The sequence below is a fragment of the Oryctolagus cuniculus genome, chromosome 2 (genome assembly GCF_964237555.1).
Source record: "Oryctolagus cuniculus chromosome 2, mOryCun1.1, whole genome shotgun sequence".
NCBI lineage: Eukaryota > Metazoa > Chordata > Mammalia > Lagomorpha > Leporidae > Oryctolagus > Oryctolagus cuniculus.
The window spans coordinates 97,676,858-97,698,148 of record NC_091433.1 but is presented as its reverse complement, the minus strand read 5'-3'; the positions used below and the strand labels follow the sequence as shown (position 1 = coordinate 97,698,148).

The 21,291-nt window shown below is 42.5% G+C and overlaps 1 long non-coding RNA gene across 1 annotated transcript; it reads left to right on the top strand.

Moving 5' to 3' along the window:
* Positions 1–399: 399 nt before the first annotated feature.
* On the top strand, positions 400–20,520 carry LOC138848538 (uncharacterized). The gene is made up of 2 exons (XR_011386414.1): positions 400–9,424; positions 12,717–20,520. It is a non-coding gene; the product is annotated as an uncharacterized lncRNA (long non-coding RNA).
* Positions 20,521–21,291: the final 771 nt, after the last annotated feature.

Here is a 21,291-nt window from a genome sequence, read left to right as displayed (position 1 = left end):
AATCCTAAGCCAGGAGCCAGGAGACTCCTCCAGGTCTCCAATGTGGGTGTAGGGGCCCAAAGACACGGGCCATCCTCCACTGCTTTCCCAGGCCATAGCAGAGAGCTGGATCAGAAGTGGAGCAGCTAGGATTCCAACCAGTGCCCATTAGGGATGCCGGAACCACAGGTGGTGGCTTTACCCACTACACCACAGCGCTGGCCCCATGATTAACTACTTTATATTTTAATTTTTTTTTTATTTATTAGACAGGTAGAGTTACAGACAGTGAGAAAGAGAGACAGAGAGAAAGGTCTTCCTTCCATTGGTTCACTCCCCAAATGGCCACTACAGGCAGCGCTGCACTGATCCGAAGCCAGGAGCCAGGTGCTTCTTCCTGGTCTCCCATGCGGGTGCAGGGGCCCAAGCACTTGGGCCATTCTCCATTGCCCTCCCAGGCCACAGCAGAGAGCTGGCCTGGAAGAAGAGCAACCGGGACTAGAACTCAGCACCCATATGGGATGCCGGTGCCACAGGCAGAGGTTTTGCCATGTAAGCCACAGTGCCAGTCCCAACTACTTTATATTTTAAAAATTTGACACCATTTATGTTCTTTCAGATAATTCTAATGAATTATCAAGGTATATTAGTATTTAAAATGTATTTTTTGGTGGGGAGCCTTGAAGTATCCCTTTTCTTAGAATGCCTCTGTTTCAAAGTACATTGAAAACATTTTAACTACACTTTTTCATGAACTCCTATAATGGGGAGGGTTTTCTTTTTTTAAGAAAATTTTCATTTAATAAATATAAATTTTGAAAATAGAACTTTTGCATTATTGCAGTTCCACCCCACAACCACCCTTCCACCCGCAAACCATCCCATCTCCTACTTCCTCTCTCATCCCATTTATTCATTTATAGTTATCTTTATATACAGAAGATCAACTTGGTATATACTAAGATATCAACAGATTGCACCCACACACACAAAGTATAGAGTACTCTTTGAATACTAGTTTTACCATTAATATGCATAGTACAACACATTAAGAACAGATACTACATGGGGAGTAAGTGCACAGTGACTCCAGTTGTTCACTTAAAAATTGACACTCTTATTTATGATATCAGTAATCACCCGAGGCTCTTGTCATGAGCTGCCAAGGCTACGGAAGCCTCTTGAGTTCACAAACTCCGATCTTATTTAGAAAAGGCCATAATTAAAGTGGAAGTCCTCTCCTCCCTTTGGAGAAAGGTACTTCCTTCTGTGATGGCCCATTCTTTCTGCTGGGATCTCACTCACTGGGATATTTCATTTAGGTCATTTTTTGCCACAGTATCTTGGCTTTCCATGCCTGAGATACTCTCATGGGATTTATAGCCAGATCCGAATGCCTTAAGGGCTGCTTCTAAGGCCAGAGTGTGGTTTAGGGCATTTGCCATTCTATGAGTCTGCTGTTTATCCCGCTTCCCATGTTGGGCAGTTCTCTCCTTTTTAATTCTATCAATTATTATTAGCAGACACTGGTCTTATTTATGTGATCCCTTTGATACTTAATCCTATCTTTATGGTCAATTATGAACTTAAGCTGATCACTTTAACTAGAAAGATGGCATTGGTACATGCCAACTTAATGGGATGTTTCTAGCTATACTGTTAGGGATAAGTGAGCATGTGCCAAACTGTACATCACTTCCCTCTCTTACTCCCGCTCTTATTGTTAACAGGGATCAATTTTCAGTTAACTTTAAACACCTAAGAATAACCATTGTCAATTAAAGAGTTAAACCAATGGGATTAAGTAGAAAAAGAAAATACAGTCATCACAGGACTGATCAAGTCATTGTTTTTCATAGTGTCAGTTTTACTTCTACAGGTTTCCTTTAGGTGCTCAGTTACTTGTCACAGATCCGGGAGAACGTATGATATTTGTCCCTTTGGGACTGGCTTATTTCACTCAGCATGTTTTCCAGATTCCTCCATTTTGTTGCAAATGACCAGATTTCATCTTTTTTTTTTTTTTTTTTTTTACTGCTGTGTAGTAGTTGATAGAGTGCTTATCCCATAATTTCTTTATCCAGTCTTCTGTTGATGGGCATTTAGGTTGATTCCATGTCTTAGCTATTGTGAATTGAGCTGCAATAAACATTGAGATGCAGACAGCTCTTTTATTTGCCAATTTAATTTCCCTTGGATAAATTCCAAGGATTGGGATGGCTGGGTCATGTGGTAGGGCTATATTCAGGTTTCTGAGGAATCTCCAAACTGTCATTCATAGTGGCTTTACCAGTTTGCATTCCCACCAACAGTGGATTAGTGTGTCTTTTTCCTCACATCCTCACCAGCATCTAATGTTAGTTGATTTGTGTATGTAAGCCATTCTAACTGGTGTGAAGTGAAAACTCATTGTGGTTTTAATTTGCATTTCCTTTATGGCTAGTGATCTTGAACATTTTTTCATGTGCCTGTTGGCCATTTGGATTTCCTCTTGTGAAAAATGTCTATTGAGGTCCTTGGCCCATCTCTTAAGTGGGTTGTTTGTTTTGTTGTTGTGGAGTTCCTTGATCTCTTTGTAGATTCTAGTTATTAATTCTTTATCAGTTGCATAATTTGCAAATATTTTCTTCCATTATTTTGGTTTCCTCTTCACTTTCCTTACTGTTTCTTTTACAGTACATAAACTTCTCAATTTGATGCAAATCCCAATTGTTAATTTTGGCTTTGACTGCCTGTGCCTCCCGGGTCTTTCACAAGACTTTGCCTGTGCCTATATCTTGCAGGGTTTCTCCAATGTTCTCTAATGATTTGATGGTATCGGGTTGTAGATGTAGATCTTTAATCCATGTTGAGTGGATTTTTCTGTAAGGTGCAAGGTAGGGGTCTTGCTTCATACTTCTGCATGTGGAAATCCAGTTTTCCCAGCACCATTTATTGAATAGAATGTCCTTGCTCCAGCAATTGGTTTTATATTTGATCCTTGATCAAATATAAGTTGGCTGTAGATGTTTGGATTGATTTCTGGTGTTTCTATTCTGTTCCATTGGTCTATCCATCTGTTTCTGTACCAGTACCATGCTGTTTTGATTACAAGTGTCCTATAGTATGTCCTGAAATCTGGTATTGTGATGACTCCATTTTGTTTTTGTTGTACAAGATTTCTTTAGCAATTTGAGGTCTCCTGTGCCTTCATATTAATTTCAGCACCATTTCACTATCTGAGAAGAATGTCTTTGGTATCTTGATTGGTAATGCATTCAACCTATAAATGGCTTTTGGGAGAATGGACATTTTAATGATATTGATTCCTCCAATCCATGAGCATGGAAGATTTTTCCATTTCTTGGTATCCTCTTCTATTTCTTTCTTTAAAGTTTTGTAATTCTCATCATAGAGATCTTTGACATCCTTGATTAAGTTTATTGCAGGGTATTTGATATTTTTTGTTGCTATTATGAATGCAATTGATCTTAGAAGTTCTTTTTCTTCCATGGCATTGTCTGTGTATACAAAGGTTGCTGATTTTTGTTCATTGATTTTATATCCTGCTACTTTGCCAAGCTCTTCTATGAGTTCCGATAGTCTCTTAGTGGAGTACTTTGGATCCCCTAAATAATCATATCATCCACAAAGAGGATAGCTTTACTTCTTTCTTCCCAATTTGTATCCCTTTAATTTCTTTTTCTTGTCTAATGGATCTGGCTACAACTTCCAGTACTATATTGAATAGCAATGGTGAGAGTGGGGATTCTTGTCTGATACCAGATCTCACTGGAAATGCTTCCAGCTCTTCCCCACTCAATATGATGCTTGATTGTGTTGAGGTATGTTCCTTCTACACCAATTTGATTAGAGTTTTCATCACAAAAGAGTGTTTTATTTCATCAAATGCTTTCTCTGCATCTATTGAGATAATCATAATGGTTATTCTTCTGCAGTTTGTTAATGTAGATTGATTTGAAATATTTAACAATCCCTGAATACGAGGGATCAATCCCACTTGGTCTAGGTGGATTGTGGGGAGCAACTCGGACTAGACTAAGTTACTGGAATTAAGACATTCTATGCATCTGCTCTCCCACAATATGGCTCTGGGAGAGAAGGAGACAGCTTCTACACAGCTGCCTCCAGTTCAACCAATAAACTGTAGGACCTGCTCCTGATTGGAGGAGAGCAGCGTACTCAGCGTGTGGGTAGCAGAGTTGGGATTGGTGGAAGAGGACTATAAAGGAGGAGAGAGACAACATGCACCAGGAACATCTAAGGGGAACATCTATCTGAGGGAACACCTGTGCAGCCCCCGAGAGAGCCGGCCGGCGGTGTGCCGCTCCCCCGCGGAAGTGGGGAATGTGGCAGGGGGAACCGCCCTTCCACGGAGGTGGAAGGGTCGGTAGCCAACCCGGGAAGAACCAGCAGCAAACCCGGAGAGGGCCGAGCAGACAAAAGAACAGCGCAGGGTCCTGTGTCGTTCCTCCACGAAGATGGGGAGCGACATAATGGTGCCGTGACTCGGATATGAAGCCTAGGCAGGGTTTTGTGTCGTTCCTCCATGAAGAGGGGGAGCGACAGTGGATAATCTTTCTGATGTGTTGTTGCATTCTATTGACCAGAATTTTATTGAGGATTTTTGCTTCTATGTTCATCATAGAAATTGTTCTGTAATCCTTTGCTGCAGCTTTTTCAGGTTTAGGAATTAAGGAGATGCTGCTTTTTAGAAAGGATTTCGATGGATTCCTTCTCTTTCAATTGTTTTGAATAGTTTGTTAAGAACTGAAGTTAGTTCTTTAATTTCTGGTAGAATTCAGCAGCAAATCCATCCAGTCCTGGACTTTTCTTTATTGGGAGGTCCTTTATTACTGATTCAATTTCTGACTCGGTTATGAGTCTGTTTAGATTTTTCTGTTTTCATAGTTCAATTTATAGGATGTATGTGTCCAGGAATCTATCCATTTCTGATAGATTTCCCAGTTTGTTAGTATACAACTCTTTGTAGTTATTTCTGATGATTCTTTTTATTTCTGTAGTGTCTGTTGTTGCATTCTCTTTTTCATCGCTAAATTTATTGACTTTGGTCTTCTCCTTTTTTTGGTTAGTTGGACGAATGGTGTGTCAATTTTATTTATATTTTCAAAAAAATAGCTCTTCATGGCCGGTCGTGGCTCAATATGCTAATCCTCCACCTTGCGGTGCCGGCACACTGGTTTCTAGTCCTGGTTGGGGCGCCGGATTCTGTCCCAGTTACCCCTCTTTCAGGCCAGCTCTCTGCTGTGGCCAGGGAGTGCAGTGGAGGATGGCCCAAGTCCTCGGGCCCTGCACCCCATGGGAGACCAGGATAAGTACCTGGCTCCTGCCATCGGATCAGCGTGGTGCGCCAGCCACAGCGCGCTGGCCACGGCAGCCATTGGAGGGTGAACCAACAGCAAAAAAAGGAAGACCTTTCTCTCTGTCTCTCTCTCTCTCACTGTCCACTCTGCCTGTCAAAAAAATTTAAAAAAAAAACTCTTCTTTTTGCTGATCCTTTGTAATGGATTTTGGATTCAATTTGTTTATTTCTAGTTTAATTTTAATTATTTCTCTTTTCCTACTAGTTTTCTGTTTGATTTCCTCTGTGCTGTAGTTTTTCTAGATCATTGAGATGCATTGAGCTAATTTATTTGGCGCCTTTATAATTTCTTGATGTAGGCACTTATTGCTACAAACTTTCCTCTTAACCCTGCTTTTGCTTTATCCCATAAGTTTTGATATGTTGTGGTGTTATCCTCATTTACTTCCAGAAAGTTTTTGATTTCTCTTTTTATTTTATTCTATGGCCCACTGTTCATTCAGGAGCATGTTGTTCAGTCTCCATGTGTTTGCATATGCTCTGGGGATTCCTGAGTTGCTGCTTTTCAGCTTCATTCCATTGTGTTTTGAGAAGATGTATGGTATGATTTTGATTATTTTGAATTTGCTGAGACTTGCTTTATGGCCTAGTATGTGGTCAGTCCTAGAGAAAGTTCCACGCACTGCTGAGATGAATATGTATTCTGCAACTGTAGGATGAAAGCTCTGTAGATATCTGTCAGATCCATTTGGTCTATAGTGTTGATATAAGTTTATAATAGTTACATCTTCCTGTTGAATTGATGAATAAATCATTATTTGGCACTGGAGATGGCAGCTTTATCTGCTACACCACAGCACCAGCCCTTCAATTTTCCTCTTGTTTAGAAACTTGAGCTTTTGTTGGGGAAAATGTATTTACTTGCTTAGGTAGGAAATTTAAAAACTGGATGGTATTTTCATTTCGGTCCTCATTGGAGGGACTGTAGATGAGACTATCATCTACATATTGTAAGATTGCTCTATTTTTAGCTATAATTCTCTGAGTTCTTTTGCAAGCACATTACCAGACAAGTGCAGGCTGTCCCAGAAACCTTGGAGGAGGACAGTCCATGCATATTGCTGAATTATACTGGAAACTAGGTCAGTCCATTCAAAGGCAAATAAAAACAGATTCTGAACTTAACAGGATGCAGAAAAAAGCATCCTTTAGGTTTAAAGCTGTATACCATGAGATCCTTTCAGGTATTTGTGTCAGTATTCTATTAGGATTTGGCACAAGAAAATGAATTGAAGTAACTGCTTTGTTGACTGCCCTGAGCTCTTGAACCATCCTGTATTCTCCGCTTGACTTTAAAACATACAAGATAGGAGTATTATAGGGAGACATGGATTCAAAAGTCCATGGTTGAGCAACAAAATTAACTTTAAGGAAACACGTAAGGAAGATAGCACATCTCTTAGAAGCATTTACACATAACTAAAACTTAAGAGATATAAGAATAATCTTTACTTAACACATTAAAGAAAGTAAATCTTTGAGAACAAGTTTTACCATTAACTCTAATATTGTAACTCTTTGAAGATAGAAGTCCTGCATGGGAAATTAGTACACAGTTAATCCTGTTGTTAATTTTAACAATTAATACTTTTTAAATTTTATTTTTACATTTATTTTATTTATTTTAAAGTCAGTTACACAGAGAGAAGGAGAGGCAGAGAGATAAAGAGGTCTTCCATCTGCTGGTTCACTCCCTAATTGGCCACAATAGCTGGAGTTGCACTGATCCAAATCCAGGAGCCAGGCGCTTCTTCTGGGTCTCCCACACTGGTGCAAGGGCTCAAGAACTTTGGCCATCTTCCTTTGCATTCCCAGGCCATAGTAGAGAGCTGGATTGGAAATGGAGTAGCTGGGACCTAACCCAGCACCCATATGGGATGCTGTTACTGCAGGCAGTGGCTATACCCACTACACCACAGCACTGATCCCAACAATTAACACTCTTATGTATACCATCAGTGATCACCCAAGGCTCTTGACATGAGATGCCTAGGCTACTGAAGCCTTTTGCATCTCTAAACTATGTTTTATCAATGGCCAAGAACTTCTCAAAATAGATAGTGGCAGGACACAGGGAAATTAACATTCAGACAGGGACATCTCATTGTTGATTTCCCTGTCATGTAGCCAGCTTGTCCCCAGCATACACCACAAGCCTCATTGGTTCCCTAAACCATTCTTTTGGAACCTCTAAACTCTAGTGGCTTACCCCAGCAACCAAGCACCATCTGCAATGGGTTCTAGAGCTGCATGGTCTGGGAGCATTGGGTTTCCATCAAGGCACAGGCCCAGGGTGCAAAATTTAAAAGACATCAAGTAATAATCATTGGAAGAAACATTGAAAACAAAAGTGACTGGACATTTGGCACATCAGTTAAAATGTCATTGAGGATATCTATACCCATGTCATAGTGCTTGAGTTCAAGTCCCAGCTATGCTTCTGAACCCAGCTTCCTGCTAATGCATATCCTAGAAGGCAACAGTGATTTCTCAAGTGATTGGGTCCCTGCCAACCAAATGAGAAACCTGTGTGGTGTTCCTGGCCCCTTAAGCCTAGCCCAGCACCAACTATGTCAGGCATTTGAGAGAGTGATCCAACAGATGGAAGATCTCTCTCTCTCTCTCTTTATCTCTCTTTCTCTCTATTCCTGCTTCTTTGAGTCTCTGACAGGTCTGGAAACCATTTCAGTGGGGTCACTTCACCCAGAGGAGACCCTGAGAGTCTGGCCAAGTAGCATTTCCAGGGAGAAGGGAGCTTATAGGCTCACACACAGGAAGGACACTGATGGTGGTGACGACCAAGATTTCCCAAAGGAAAAGCAAAGAACAGCTTCATGTGAACACCCAGTTGTTTATAACATGCTATGGAAGGTGCAGAGCAGAGTGACATATAAAATCATGACTTGACTTTCTAGGCTTCTCAGTTTCAATCACAACACCCAGACAACTATCTGGAACACTGTTCCAATATAGGAAGGAAAAGCCTTGCAGGGTGGTACAAGTGTGCCCCAAAAGAGAAACTCAGGAAATGAGAATGGGAACACTGGCACTGGGCAAATGAGGGCCTGAACCCCTAAGCCCTTTGAAGAGACACATGGACTCAGGAGGCAAAAGTCCAGGGATGACAGAACCACCCATTTCAGAGCCTTGGCTGCTTCATCCACAGGATCCCCTTAATGGCAATCAACTGGGAAGGTCAAATTAGGTGAGACCTGGGAGGTGCCTTGCAAACAATAATGTCTCTACAAATGAATGTATGTCCACCTTATTTCAAAGGCACTGTCACAGAGACAGCATGGGAGACAAACACAAATTCTAACACACCTAAAGCAGGGCCACAACCGGGACTTCATGCTCTTCCTTGATTCATTGGGTGCTGTTGTAATGGAAAGTGAGAGAGATCATGCTCACACAAAGATAAAAAAGAAGAATCTGTATTAAAAGCCATGTCTGGCAATGATAGATCCCATTGGAACCTTGGAGACTGCCATGCTACAGTGAGGAGGGCAAGGGTTTTTAAATTTTCAACTCATATTCTGTTTGGCTTATTTCCAGGGCCTAAGCACAGGTCCTGCTAGCCAATCATGTTGCTCCAAATCTTATCCTCCATTTTCTTATCCAATCCAGCTGTAAGCATTTTACAGTGTGAGAAGTAACAGTCGCTCAATGTCTGAATATTTTAAACTGTTTTATACAATTTCTTTAGTCATTATCTTAAGAAAGCAGCAAGCATGTTTACAGAAGCAGAAGGCAGCAGTTAATAGAGATCCAAGTCTGAGGTGAGAAAAATATTTCCTGGAACAGACCCAGACAAAAGCACTTTCTGGAACCTAAACCAAAGCCCACAACATGGGGCTTGGTCCAAAAAATGGAGTAACTTTGGTCAAGCCCAGATTATTTTGCAATAATGGGGTGTCTTAATTTTTCTGTACCTTATCATAGTCCAATCCATGTGATCTTGGGCAAATAATTTTCCTTACTTGAACAGCAAGAAGAACTGGAAAACAGCCAAGGTCCCTCTGAAGAAAAAATACTTTAGGAAGCATATTCTGGTCTGCATGGGTAAGTTCTAGGGAAATCACCACAAACCAGATACAATTGCTTAACAATGTTGCCTCCAAATCAGTTCTGTGGTTTCTCTTCTAGCACTTCCTGTTCCTAGCACTTCCGGTTGGGAATTGTCTCTCATAGACCTAAAGGATAGAAACAACGAAAGAGAAGAAATTAACAGGTGCAACTGGATCCTGTGCCCCCAAAACAGAGAATGCCTTTTTCTCAAGATATTAGTGAAAGATTTCAAACACTTATTGCACCTTTGTATACAAATATGTAACTTTTCTTAAATTCCAAAAGGCAGGAATTGCACAAGTCAGGTCTTTCTCCAAACCATAAAACCAAAAGCAAGCTAAACAAGAAACCTGCATTTCTGAACAATGAAAGATAGAGGATAGATAGGTAGGTACATAGGAAGAAGGATGGATAGATATAGCATAGATGGATGGATGGATGGATGGATAGATATAGAGCTTAGATAGAACGAGCTCATTTGAAAACCAAAATGTTCCTATTCTGGGTTCATAAAATAATACATGCAATGGCACTGTACTGCATGGCTTGAAACTTACCACCTAGGAGGTCAGGTCATGATGTACAGACAGCTGCACCACTGAATGAACAAATGCAATCTCTACCTCTGGGATGACATCACTAGCAGCCCCTGGATCACGTTCCAGTGAAACAGAAAATCTGGCAATAAAAACAACTTAAAAATTAGACAGTTAAAGTCTCCACAAACTGTTCTAAAAGCATAAAACACATGAAGAAACATGCTTTCAAAAAAACCTACAAAAGGGTGGACAGCGAGAGTCTGAGGCATGTAGGCTACAACTTTACCTCCTCCCAAGCTCAGGTTCATCTCATAGAAGCTTCACTCTGGCTGCTTTTCCCCCACCTCCCATACAAGTCTTGCTGTATCTCAGGTCATTCATTTATCAACCTGTCCAGTTCCAACTGAGAAAGGCTACATTCTTACTGAGTGTGGCCAAGAGACTGGAGATATCTTCCTTTGAGTCACTACCCATAAAATAGATGCTGTATATCAGGCATGACAGCCAAGACACTTGGGCCTCAACTGTGCTCACCATAGCTCACCTGCAGGACTGAATTTTCACGGGAGAGGGAAACTGAAAATGCAGGAGACTCATCTCCTATCCTCTCCTTTGGTTACTGTTGGTTGAAACAGATTCACTCCCACACTGAGAGGTGGCATAGGCTTAGAGGAACACCAGGCTAACCAGTTCAAGCTGCTTATTCTGACTTTAAAAATAATTTAAATTGAACCAGAAGTGAATTATTTAAAAGAGCTACCACATCCTAAGAGATTAGCCAAGGGCCATTGTGGGGAGCAACTGGGAGCAACTCGGACTAGACTAAGTTACTGGAATTAAGACTTATTCTATGCATCTGCTCTCCCACAATATGGCGCTGAGAAGGGAGAAGCAGCTTCTACACAGCTGCCTCCAGTTCAACCAATAAACAGCAGGACCTGCTCCTGATTGGAGGAGAGCAGCGCACTCGGTGTGTGGGTAGCAGAGTTGGGATTGGTGGAAGAGGACTATAAAGGAGGAGAGAGACAACATGCACCAGGAACATCTATCCGAATAACACCTGTGCAGCCCCCGAGAGAGCCGGCCGGCGGTGTGCCGCTCCCCCGCAGAAGTGGGGAAAAGTGGCAGGGGGAACCGCCCTTCCACGGAGGTGGAAGGGACGGTAGCCAACCCGGGAAGAACCAGCAGCAAACCCGGGGAGGGCCGAGCAGACAAAAGAACAGCGCAGGGTCCTGTGTCGTTCCTCCACGAAGAGGGGGAGCGACAGGCCATTAGGATTGTGTCCCTTTGGTTTGCTGTCTGAGTAATGGACTCCATCACACTGATGCATGTGTGTTCTATGTAGCATCAGCTGGGCTGCAGGACAGGGGTGGACACTGGAATGGAGGTAGGGGGGAAGTCTTGATAAAGCACAGGCACCCACTAGGGTTGGCAAACCCCACAGTTAGGAGTCTCCCCCAAAAGACAAACCCTTGGCCACTGCTGTTCCTCTTTATTAATTGCTAATGCAAATATTTGGGAATCAAATCATATATAATTTGGTCCAGGAAGGTGCCCCATTGCTGGAACAGAATGAAGTCTCCTTTTGGTTTATTGAGAAAATTTTGGAGCTTCAACCAGGAGCAAATTCCTCTCTGTCTCTGTCTCTGTCTCTTTCTCCCTTTCTCTCTCTCTTTCTCCCTTTCTCTCTCTCTCTCTCTCTCTCTCTCTCTCTCTCTCTCTCTCTCCATCAAACACACAGTTGTGGGGAAGGAAGCAAAGGAAAGATTAAGTAAAACCACTAAACTGGAAAATGAATCATTTATAATCAGGCCTGTTGGTGGGGTGACAAAAATGTTAACAAGTCAAGAAAAACCTCTTAGCAGAATATGGAGCATTCTCTCTTTAAGAAACAGTTCCAGTATGCTTGATTTCCAAGACACTGAATGAGACTGTGGACCTTCCCTCTTTTTCCTCTATTTTATCTATATGGGAATTGGCAGTTGCTGAAATGTTTTACTGCAGCAGAAAATTGGGCTGAATGATAGACAAGGATTAAATCATTCCTTCATATGATGAAATAAACATTTTGTGGGAAACAGACCCTCATAACCTAGACAGAGGAGGACTATGGGTCCCACCTGCTTCATTCAGGCATGATGTTGGGGTTCCATGTAGTTTGTGGGGGTTTCAGGTAGGATACTGTTGTTCCAAGCAGGAATCCAATGTGAGCTCTGGTTCAGGATTTTTCTTAAGCCTGGAAGCCAGGTACCTTTTGGAGCTATGATCAATTCAAGATTGCACTGAGGGATAATCCATTCTACTGTCAGGCTCAGCCACATGGTTATTGGCCAGATTCCTTATACAGTTAGGGACCACAAGCTTCAGTGCATAGCTAGCTGCTGACAAAAGGCCTCAGTCTGCAATGGACCACTAAGGCTTTGTCACAGAGCAGATCACAACAGTTCAGCTGGTTTCTCATAGAGTGAGGGGGGCACAAAGGAGGTAAGCAGGATAGATTCTGGGGACTCTGGGACCAACATCTTTGAGTGACACATATCACTCAGGCCATCTTTCCCTAGAGGTGCATCACTCTCTACAGGGCATGCACAAGAGGAGGGCATCCCACAAGAAAAGCAAATATGTTGAAGTGGGGAACATCGGCAGATGATGTAGAAGTTGCCTACTCAACAGCCATCCCAGTCTAGTGCTGTGTAACACAACACCCTAAAACTTGACCAGTAATAACATATTTTATCCCCTCACAGTCTCCATGGGAGCATCTTGGCTGGGGACTGCCATGTGATGGTCTCTGTGGTGAGACTGCAGTCAGTGTCAGCTGTGGCTGATGTCTTCTGAATGCCAGACTGAGGCTGGAGGAGCCACCTCCAGGTGGAACACCCTCATGGATGGCAGGTAGGTGCCGACTACCGGTGGGGAGCCTTGGATCCTTGCCATGTGGACCTCTGCAGTGGCTGCCTCTGGATACTGGTCTCCTCCCACTCACTTTTCCACACATTCTTTCATGGAACAAATAATCAGGGTCATGTAATTTTTGGTTCCCTGGTCCCAGAGACTTGGAGGTAGGTAGATAGGGGATATTTTCATTTTAAGCTCCTGATCAGCATTCCTGTTCAACCAGATTTAAAAGTCCCTATGATGCAGGGAAAGTAACTATCCAACCCTAATTTTCTGACAGAATCCTTGTTTCATAGGATCTATCAATGAAGGTAAATTTTATTCAAATGGGAATTATTTCATTTTCTACCCATTAAATTCTCACATGTAAATTCATTTAAGTATTAGCACCCTTGTTTGTGATCCATTGCTCCATTATTGAGCATTATGAGTTTTTTGTTTGCTAACAAGAAGAGGACAAAGTTCTTGGAAAGGATTTCCAGAAAGAACCAAAATAATAGCCTCTTTCCTAATGACTTCACATTGAATCTATCCTCTCACTGCCTCTAATTTAATCTCATGCATAATAGCTGCTAGGTCTAAGGAACAGGAGTGGGAACAAGGCCTGAGAATCTGATATCCTATGAGGCCCTACCATCTAAGTCCAAAGGCCTGACCGTGTCATGAATCAGCTAAACCGAGGCTCAAGGAACCTACTGGCCTTCTTTATTTCCAGTTAGCAGGTATGGGTCATCTGGACACTGATCCCGAGGGGTGGTTCTGGGTCAGGTTTTCAGGGAGCAGTTCAGGGACACTCCTGTGGTTTCAGTTCTCCCTTAGATGTCTGGGAAGAAGGAGTGTATCCTGAGTTTGTCAAGGCAGCCCTTGGAGGGCACAGGGCCCCTGGTCAGAGAGGTGGTCCCAGGACCAAAGAAAGGAAATGAACATGATGTGTAAGCAGTACAGTCTATGTACCTCTTAGGGCCTCTCCCACCCTCATTTTGAAACATCTCCCACTCCAATGGTCCCTACATTCCCAATCCAATGGTCCCTACTTCCCCAAAGACACTTTTCCCTAGAGAAGTAAAATTCCAAAAGCACAGTCCAGAAATTATACTAGAATTTTCACAGAGAGGTGAAAGATTATTCTGCTTGTCTCTGCAAAACTTCTGTAGGACACTCTATTTTTAAAGATTTATTTTATTTACATGAAGAGTTACAGAGACACACAGAGAGAGTGGGAGAATTCTTCTATCCACTGGTTCACTCACCAAATGGCCACAATGGCCAGGGCTGGGCCAGGCTGAAGCCAGGAGCAAGGGGCTACTTCCAGGTCTCCCGCTTGGTGCAATTCCCCAATTACCAGGAGCATCACCAGAAATCTGGATTGGAAGTGGAGCAGCCAGGGCTTGAACCAGCATCCATATGGAGTGCCAGTTAAACAGGCAATGGCTTAAGACACTATGCCACAATTTCAGTACCTGTAAAATACTTTTAAGGTGTGGGGATTGTAGGGCTATAGGTTAAGCTATCACTTGGCAGGGCAGATTCCAGTTCTGGCATCAACACTTCCCATCCACCTTTATGCTAATATGCTCTGGAAGGCAATGGATAATGAACCAAGTACTTTGGTTCCTACCACTCATGTGGGAGACCACCCAGATGGAGCTCTTGCCTCCTGGCTTTGACCTGGCCCAGCCTAGGCTATTTTGAGGTGTGAACCAACAAATGGATGATCTCCCTCTCTCCCTGAATGTGCCCTCTTTTTACTCTGCTTTTCAAATAAATAAATCTTTTTAAAATATCTTTTGTTATCTCTACTTATTCCCAAAATTCCTTTCCTCTCCCCAGAGATTTTTCTGTCTCCTCCTTGTCCTGTTCAGCCCCATTGGCTCCATCTGGTTCAGAGGCCTCACTTGCCTTCTCCGTGGGCTGGAGGGATCCATATGATTCTGAAAGCAGCTCATGTTCACCATCATAGCTTATGCTGTCCCTGTCTCATCACTACCTGCAGATGAAGATGTCCTTCATGGCCATGGTAGTCTTCCTGGTCATGGCTTGGGGATGTTCCTGCCCTGGGATAGAGTCCTCCCTTAGGGGAAGAAAGTTTTTGTTTATGCAGTGCACACCATTACTCTATACCCACATGCTATGAAACACCTTGAGTGGTCTACCTTCTTTTTAGAAGCAAGCTACTTCCTTTGCCCAATGCCACCATACTGTGGCAGTAAATTACATGGAAAATTTCCCTTACATTGAGACAGAGATGGACCCTAGACTTTGGAGCTCACTAACTCCCTTAGAAAGCACAAGGCACAAGTTCCTCTTATCCTCTTACTTGTTTCAAACTCAAAATGTCTCTATATGTCCGCTGCTACTCACCCCAAGAGCCCCTTGTACCCAGACTTCCTTCTACAGGCTCCATCCTGCCATGAACATGAAAGCAAGGGTTCTCCAAGAATCGCTGGATTGGCAATAATTGATGCTCATTCAATAAAGCTCACAAATGTGAATTTAGTCAGAGTTATAGGGATTATATTGAGGAACTGAAGAACTTTGGCCAGGAAGTGCAGGTATAGTCCAAGGGACCAAAGGTGGTGGGACGAGTCCTTGACATTCTCCATCCCCCATGACACTCAGGACTGTGTAGTTCCCACCTCTGCATCTCTGGTCCTCTGATTCTTTAGTTTTCCCCCTCCTTAAGATCTTTCCTCCCCGACCTCAAATGTTCAAACATGGATACCTCAGTGTCAGTGCCATCAGTCAATTGACCCATGTATCTGATCCCAAATTCTCAGGATTGATCTGTTTGGTTCCCCTGAATCATGGCATTTCTCCTGCAATCAACTATGACATAGAAGTAGTGGGTCACCAGGTTCAAACCCTCCCTTGTGGAGGTGTGGGTGATTAGAGGCCCCAGGCATGGACCGTTTTCACTGCTGACTAGATCCTCATTTATCTCTAACCCTACTGTCCTCAAAGAGCTGAACTGAGACAGGACTTGTTCTTTTTTTCTGAACCTTTTCTTTATTTTAATCACCATTCAGGTTTTTGGAATCAATACTCTTCCTCATATTTGTTCTGTTGGAAACTATGCTGCACATGCTTGTTGGCCCCTATTTGGCCACAGCCACAAGAGCAACATAGGGTGGATGAGGTGCTGAGAGAAAACCTGGAGTCCTGCCCATGGATCTGGCACCAGGACTTTCACCAACTGGACTCTGGACTATGCACCTTTTCTTGCTGTCCACCACTGCCTGTCCCTTCCTGCCAGAACCTTGGCTTCTGATAACTACACCTGCCCAGAACCTTGCTTAGCCCCAACTTAGTGCCCAAATAGCAGGGTTCCCCAAATTACTGCCCCAATCTTAACCCTTAGCAGGTGGTCATGCCCCCTACCCTTTCCACAGAACATAGAGAGACACTTGACCCCAGAACTCTTATAGAAACTCCTGGATGACAGAAAGGGACAGGCATTCCTCTTGAATTATCTGAAATCAAACATCAATAAACAGGGTCCCAGGCTCCCTCAGCTGGGAAGTAGCACCTGTAACAGACTGATAACAAGTGCCAACTTTTTAAGGACTGTGGATTATAGTACTCTGCTGGCCACAGAGAAACACAAGGAATTCATCATATTTCTCAGACACTGTCCTCTGCACCACTGTTTCCTGGAGCTAGGGAGCATTTCACAAATTCATATTCTGAGCATCATAGGAGTGCATATGTGTGTGTCCAGAGGTGTTCTTCAAGTATGAAAACCCTTGAATTTTAGGAACCATTTTGGAAGTTTTGGCAGGGCTCATTTTCAAGGTTTGAATGAACATTTTCATGAACACATTTTAAAAAATCATGTTGCTAATTGAATTTCTATGGAAGAAAATCCAGCAAGATTTTCTTACTTAATATTTCAGTAACCCAGAAAGACATCATGCGTCTAAGGCAATGATTAAATCATTATTCACTCCCCTCTTAGGAATGTTCTAAGGCCACAGCAAGCTTCCTACCCAGGAAGATGGGTTATAGTGATCTAGGCTATATCTGCTCATGTTTTGCAAAACTGGTCGTATCTCATCTGCATGTTCCATGGTCCCACGCTATCATGACCATGACCATGACCATGACCATGACCATATTATATAATAAAGAGCCCACTGTAGAGGACCTGAGTGGGAGCCACATGATGGGGTTGAAGATTTGATCTCTTCCCAAGGGTTTCAACATGCCCTTGACACAGGCAAATGGACAGCTTGTGGCAGAACCCTTGCTGCCCTTTTGGTATCCCAAGGCCTACCTCTGACAATGTGACTTCTTGGTGAGAAGTACCAAGAGCTCGGTGACCTCACCCTCATCTACACTGATAGCCTCATGCCTATCTCCAGGTGCATGGGAAACTGCTCTGGCCAAGTTCCCACAGCCAGAAGTGCAGAATCCATGCCTCCAGGACCAGCTCATCTCACTGGGGGAGGGGCCTAGTAGGTGAACAGTCCATGCTTCCATCCTTCCAGTAAGCAAATCCATTCCTGTCCTAGAGGTGGCAGTGGATCAAGCTTCAGGGCCAAAGAAAGCAGCCTCAGCCTTTCTTCCTTCCTTAGAGGGACTTCCTTATCTTCTGCTCCTTTTCTTCTGATTCCTGGGACCAGGGCTCACTGGGTCTCCCTGGACCTAAGTCTCAGACTTGGCCTCCTAGGAACTCAAACTAAGGTCCTATACCTTCCCCACCACAGCTACACAGAAAACACATGATACTAGGGCTTTTCAGAAGTATCTAGCAGTGAAATCTCATGCATGTCCAAGTGGTCTGTATAGGGTCACTCAGAAAAACTCTAGCAACTTCCCCCCACACTGGCCTCTCCTTACTAGCCCTGAGCTGCATCTCAGCCAAGCATGGTCACTCATGGCAGGGACACCTTGCTCTCAGGCTGATGGAACTCACATCATTGGTTTCTTCCATGTCATAGTTCTCAGTCCATGAAGGGAGGCTTAGAGGCCAGAGATGGGTCTTGTCTTTGGGCTCATAGAGCTACCATCACTGTTGTCACTATCAGATAAGCATGACTCCTGCCTCACAGGCCTACAAAGTGTTCCACAGGGAATGTACAAACATCATCACTTTCTACTGAGGGTCCAAGTAGACTCTGCCTGAAGCCAGAGGCCACATCAGACACCTAGACCTAGATGGGGACTCTAAGCAGCCCATCTTCCAAGCACTCTCCCAAACTCCTTGCAGAAGAGCCCAGTGGAAAGAAAATGCAGTCACTGCACAGATCAAGGAATTTGGAACATACTATTGCCAAGAAAGATGTGGGTGTATCATGAATCCCACATAGGAGGGAAAATGGCAGCCAGGGTCTCTGGACCCAGGATGACTTGCAGGCTCCATCAAGAAATTCCTTCCTCACATAAGGACTAGCTTTTCCCAGTGACAGAATAAGAAGCTTGGGAAACACCTGCACAGGCCATCCTGGCTCCAAAAATTCTTACTCTGACCATGACTCCAGAGCACCAGACCTGGGAGCCAGAGAAGGATGCTTCATGGATATGGTGTCCATTGGTCCCCAATATCCTCAGGAAACCCTGCACACAAGAGTCTTACTGGACTGACACAGCTTCTCTGCAGACCCTGAGAAAGCCTGCAGTACCTGTATTTGAGTTTCCCTAACATATGAAACCACAATAACACTTTTACACAAGGATACTCATTACTGCCAAACACATGTTGAGAACTGATTATTGTGCCCCCTCCCAATTTGGTTGATCTTTATCAGTGGTCCTCTGAGGACAATGTCTCTTCGGTCTGTACAGTCAGAAGAATCATCTCAAATAATAAAGGTCCAGGCACAGGAAAACAGATGTTTCCAGGGGTTGTTCTCAGAATAGTGCAATGAGGAACAAAGAAGGGAAACATCTGAAACCCTGAGAGGCTCCTTATTTCCACTTGTGTTTTGTCTGCATGTGGTCAGAGGTGGAAGAATAGGCATCTCCAGCTGGCCAGGCCTTAGCAACTCCTCCTCCTGGTGTGTTTGCCCAATGATAAAATCAGGAAGACCCCGAAGCCACCCAAGCTCTGCAGATCTTCCATAAGTCACAACCTCAGGGGGCTAAAGATTGACATGCAGGGCAATGTATTTAAGGTCTTGAAAGAAAAACCTTCCAACCAAGAATGGTTTTTACAGAAAAACTATCTTTTCAAAGTGAGAGTGAAATAAAGTATTTCCAGACAAGCAAAATCTGAGAGAATTCCTAACCATCCTAACCTTACAGGTTATAGTGTAATTCTGAACGGAGTCCTACATTAGAAGTAACCATATTGAAAGCACATAGTGGTACAAACTTCACTAACAGAGTTGATAGAATCAGTAATCAATCAAGAAAATGATAGCACTAAGTTCTTATCTATCAATATTAATCTTGAATGTAAGTAAAATAAGTTCTGTAGTGAAAGATACAGGTTGACTGGATTGATTTTTTAAAAGACACAACTATATGCTGCCTATGATATATTTACTTCACAGATTAAAAATACACATAAACTGAAAGTGAATGGCTGGAAAAAGATATTCCAAGCAAATGGAAGCCAAAAACAAGCTGTATTAAAATAGATTTTGAATCAAAACTTGTATAAAAGACAGGGGAAATATATATTGTGAGAAGGAACAATGTAGCAAGAAATGCAAGAAGATATAACAATCATAAATATATAGGTACCCAACAAAAGACAACCCAAATTATACCACACATATTATTAGACATAAACAGAAAGATAGACTCCAATGCAACCATAGTAGGGGACTTCAACATCTGACTATCATAGGTAGAGAGATCATTCAGACAGAATGGGGGCTGGCACCATGGCGCCACAGTAGGTTAATACTCTGCCTGCAGTACTGGCATCCGATATGGGTGCTGGTTCTAGTCACAGCTGCTCCTCTTCCAATCCAGCTCTCTGCTATGGCCTGGGAAAGCAGTAGAAGATGGCCCAAGTTGTTGGGCCCCTGCTTGTGCATGGGAGACCGGGAAGAAGCACCTGGCTCATGGTTTTGGATCAGCGCATTTCTGGCCATTGGGGCCATTTTGGGAGTGAGCTAATGGAAGAAAGACCTTTCTCTGTCTCTGCCTCTCACTCTCACTGTCTGTAACTCTACCTCTCAAATAAATAAATTTTAAAAAAATCTTAAAGAAAGAAAACCAAGAAATATACACCAGATTTCAACCACACTATTTAACGAATTGACCTAACAAATATTTACAGAAAATTTCACCCAACAATTATGCAACCCATATTCTTCTGATAAATACATGGAAGATTTTCTAGGATTGCCCATATATTGGGCAGGAAACTAAATCTCAATAATGTTTTAAAACTGCTTTATATCTTCTAAAACCACAGAGAAACAAAACTAGAAATCAACAAGAACAATGGAAAATTTACAAGCATACCAAAATTGAGCAACATGCTCTTGAATGACAAGTTGCTCATTAAAGGAATTTTAAAGAAATATTTTGAAACAATTGAAAATGAAAATTCAACATATCAAAAATACATATGGTATATGGAAATATTGTTAAGAGGAAAGTTTATAGCATTAAGTGTATACATTAAAAATAGAAATATTTCAAATAAATAGTCAAATGATGCATCTTAAAGACTTACAAGAGCAATAAAAAACACGATCCAAAATTATTAGGACAGTAGAAACAATAGGGATCAGAGAAGGAATTCATTAAATTTAAACTAAGAAAACAATACAAAAGATCAACAAAAAGAAAAGCTGATTTTCAAAAAGTTGATTAAAAGAGGCAAACATGTCAGAGAAACAATGAAAAAACTGAAATGAACAAAATTTGGCATGAAAAAAGAGACATTGCAACTGATAAAGTGCAATGGATCATAAGAAGCTATATGCTAACTAGTTGGAAAAGCTTAGGAAGTGGATATATGACTGGATACAAGCAACCTAATAACATTAATTCAAGAAGATACAGAAAATTTACACAGACCTGTAATAAGCAATGATACCTAAATCTAAGCAATAACAACATTTTTTCCTAACAAAGCAAAGTCCAGGACCTGATGGTTTTACAGCTGAATTCTACAAAAAGAGGAAAAAAAAGAGGAAATAAATCTGGGAGCAGTGTTGCATTGCAGTGGGTAAAACCACTGTCTGTGATGCCAGCATCCCTTATGGTGTTGGTTCGTGTTCCACTTCCAATCCATCTCCTTGGTAATGACCTGAGAAAAGCAGGGGAAGATGGCCCAAGTACTTGGACTTCTACCCCCGACCTGGGAGACCCAGATGAAACTCCTGGCTCCTGGTTTCAGCGTAGCCTATCCCCAGGCACTGTGGTCATCTGGAGAGTGAACTGGTGGAATGAAGATTTTCTCTCTCTCTCTCACTTGCAAATGAATCATTTTAAAAAAGAGGAAATTACTCAAATATGTTC